The following is a 3,662-nucleotide window of genomic DNA, read 5'->3' as shown; positions in this document are numbered from 1 at the left end:
TTAATTTAACATCTACAGTTGAGTCTCAGCTGCCATGTATGCAGAGAGAGAGATGCATTTGAGGAAGACTCATCACAGATGTTACATAAATAGTGTTCAAAGAAAAAGGAGAACTTGTGTAAGAAGGATGGGATTCCAGCAGAATCAGGACAGGGTCAGGAACAATGCTTTATGGTTCTGAGTGTAAAGAAAAGGGACCTTTAAGGGTGTGTTCAGGTGTTTAGACTGTGGCATTGTTTTCTAAGAGCAGAGCACCAACAACACATGGAACAAACTCAGCACTCCTTTAGTGTCCTGCAAGCAAAAGTCGAGTCGCTTGAAAGAGAAAGAAATGAGTTACTGAGCTGCATTAATAAAATGAAAAGCAAGTGAACCCCCTCATGAGGAGGAGCAGAGTCCTTCCACTGATAGTGAAGGCAGTTCTGATCAAGCTGGTCTTGATCTGTTATAGAAACAGTTACGGGCAGAGGGAAAAGAGGAAGGTTGAAGCATGAGCCTCTGAGTCTGACAGAAGAGTTCAAACAGGCTAGAACAGTTTTACTGCATGTGGGCTGTTCTGATCTGAGGATGTGATAAGCAGTAAAGTTGGTGTTGGTGAGACGTCACAAGCTGAGGTGTCACAGCTACACATAACTATTGTGTTACAGTGCGAGTCCCATGGAGCAGGAAGTCAGCAAAGCCAGGGAACACATGATAATGTATGACATTACTGTTAGAACCGTTTGATCATGTTTTAGGTTCTAGGGTTTGACCTCAATACCAAAGCTGTGAACTTAGCCAGAAGCCCTCAGTCCTTCTAAGAGTCCAGTCGGCTGGGGGGAACTCAAATGACCACAGAGACAGTGTCTGTACTCAGAAAGTCTCTCCCCTTTATTAATCAAAATAGCAGAGTTTATATTCACACAAATGGCATCGGTCATGATATATATTGATCAGTATGCGCTGACATTAGGATATAACAATTCCTGCAGTGAAATGGGTCTTTGCACACACAAATGCAAGATGTTTGACACAAAAAGTAAAAGTTTAGACCCCAACCACTGACTTGGACTCACTGCATGTCAGTGGGGGGGGGGGTCTTCTTCCCCCTTCCCCAAAATGACAAAGCAAGTGTCTTCAACACTTTGGTTTGCTGAAAAACACAGAGAAAGGCTGAAAATGCATAAAACTATATTTGGACACAATTTTACAGAAAGACTATGTTTCAATCTTTTAACTGTAACTACAAAAGTACACAAGGAAGTTCTAAGCAGTGTAACATTCTGCAGTGACGACTCCGCTGAGTCAGTGTGGAGGTAGATGGCCGCCTCACTCTTTGATGTTCCATTGCACTGAATGAGAAGATGAGATGTTGATGAAAATATCTAGATACGGAAATCTGGCAGCAAAAGTCTTACAGTCCAAATGAGATTATAGCTTTATCTAGATGCAGGACACAGCAGTGACACCATGAGGTTAAAAAGACAGTAAAACAGAGACATCAGAAAATATAATCATAGTGAAAATATGAACCTGCTTTAATATCTCAGTCTCACCTCTGGGAACAAATGATAAAATTCATTGCTGAGCACCCACCAGTGCTCAGACTCCAGCCCCTCACAGATGGTCTGAGGCTAGAGCTTCAACTCCACCAGCTGCAGGAATCAGGAGAAAACATCTCATCAACTTCACCATCGTCACATTCAAAATCAAACTACAACAGTCAGTAAAGTGTTTCTCTGTGCTGAAAGTGTGAAAACAAACCTTTGTGCTGTCAAAAAGTGGCTGAAGACGTAAGAAAACACCCTGCTTGCTCTGTGTAAAGCTCGGCAGTGCAGCTACAGGGACAGAGGAGAAGAGACAGTAAAGTGTTTAGGGGAGACTGAGGTGTTAATCAGACATTGGTGGGAAAAATCTTTTCTTTGCATTAAACCCCCTAAAATCCCAAACTCACTACATACTAAGGTTCATTTTTCAGTCAATACAGGGACTCCAGTACAAACTGGCTGAGCTACTCTTAGATCATAGAAGTGTGTAATTAAACGTGTGTCCTGGTCATTTAAGGCGTTAAACTGTGTGAAAAGCTGAATTTGACCCGAATTCTCATCTGTGGTCCACAAGAAAGGTATGGAATTAAGACCACCTGCTGCCAGCTGAGCACAGAAACCTCTTACAGCAAAGACAAATAAATGGTTAATACAGGGACGTTGGTGGAGATAAGTATGAATGATCTTCATGATCTGCAGTAATTTCAAACTGATAAAACCACCTTTGCCATGGGGGCACAGCCTGAAGGCCAGATGGCCGGCTTCTGTTCCTCCGGTCCTGAGGAAAACAGTTTAAACAGTAACTGGCATATTGATGATGCTGAAAGGCTTGTACAGTGTAAAGAGTATCTGCAGTATTGTTCAAAAAGTCTCCAGAATGAAGGGCAGCTGAAGGGTCACTACGAGCTGACCGCTTTTTTTCTTTGTTGCCGAATTACAGAAACATCTTAACTAAAATCTTATCTGTTTAGTAACCATGACAACTTGAGTTATTACAGAACAAAAGTTCCTAACTTCATAATCTTATCCTAACTCCAGATAAGAAAACAGTATTACAGAAACATCCTGACTAAATTTCCTAAATACAGTCTCAACTAGGACAACAGCAGTGTTACCCTGACTTCTGTATTAACCGTCACTTCCTATTGTCTTTACTCAAGTTTCAGAGAGAAGTAGAGCTCACTGTGGGCCCACTGAGGGCAAAGCTAGCAGCCCACTGGCTTTTTGTTTAGTGTTTTCCAGGTGGCCCACCAGCGGCAAAGACGATGAGACACAATGATGCTTTATCACTTTTCCTCTAACAGTCCAATTAACTTTCATTACTTTTTATCTTTCCTTGGTGTAAAAGTAGAGGAGGCAGTAGATAGGGCAAGATGGCGGCAGATGATCCGCTGTGGCGACCCCTAAAGGGAGCAGCCGAAAGAAGAAGACTTTTTCTCTTCTTGTTGCGATAAAGCGTGGCCACAATTACCCCCAAAAGAAATATGGTACGCCTTATGGGTAGTGTAGGGCAAGCAGCTAGACACTGAAAAAAAGGGCAGGAGTAGAGAAGTTCTTTTTTAACCCATCACCTTTTTTTTGCCACAACGGTGTATTTTTTTTTTTAAAACAAAAAGAAAAAAAAACAAACACAACCTCAATCAACAGAAATAATTAGACTGTGACTGCAAAGTCACATAAGTCTAGTCACTGAAATAATCCTTACAAACAGGTGTAGTCCAGCACTGCTACCAAAGGGGAAGAAGCACCCCAATCTGTGGTTACAGAGCCGTATATATACAGGTAGCTCCTCCCCCAAGCTATTCCATTCCCCCCACAGGTAGGAAACTAAACCATACATTTCCTATTTACATGTTGAAATGAATATGGCACAACGTTATACGTGGCCATCAAAATACAAGGCCATAGAAACAGTAATCAATCACTGTTATTTACAATGTTCACATGATTCACTTTTCTCTTTGCATTTACCGGTTCTCACTCCCCTCCTCTACTACAGAGGGTGGACTCGCCCAGGTAAGTAAAAGCCCAGGAGTCACACTGAGTACTCTTTTAGGACCTACCAGGTGAGTATGAGCAGTGCATGTTAAAACAGGTAAGTATGTCTCAGACATCCCAAGGGTCCCGGACGCTCTG

General features: G+C 42.2%; 1 long non-coding RNA gene across 1 annotated transcript; it reads right to left on the bottom strand.

The window, feature by feature from the left end:
- Positions 1 to 1,155: 1,155 nt before the first annotated feature.
- On the bottom strand, positions 1,156 to 3,253 carry LOC108416922. The gene is made up of 4 exons (XR_005130183.1): positions 3,232 to 3,253; positions 1,744 to 1,817; positions 1,536 to 1,634; positions 1,156 to 1,331 (listed from the first exon to the last, which is right to left on the bottom strand). It is a non-coding gene; the product is annotated as an uncharacterized LOC108416922 (long non-coding RNA).
- Positions 3,254 to 3,662: the final 409 nt, after the last annotated feature.

This window comes from Pygocentrus nattereri, chromosome 4 (assembly GCF_015220715.1).
Source record: "Pygocentrus nattereri isolate fPygNat1 chromosome 4, fPygNat1.pri, whole genome shotgun sequence".
Taxonomy (NCBI): domain Eukaryota; kingdom Metazoa; phylum Chordata; class Actinopteri; order Characiformes; family Serrasalmidae; genus Pygocentrus; species Pygocentrus nattereri.
Note: the sequence above shows the minus strand (reverse complement) of the source record. Positions and strands in the feature narration are given on the sequence as shown.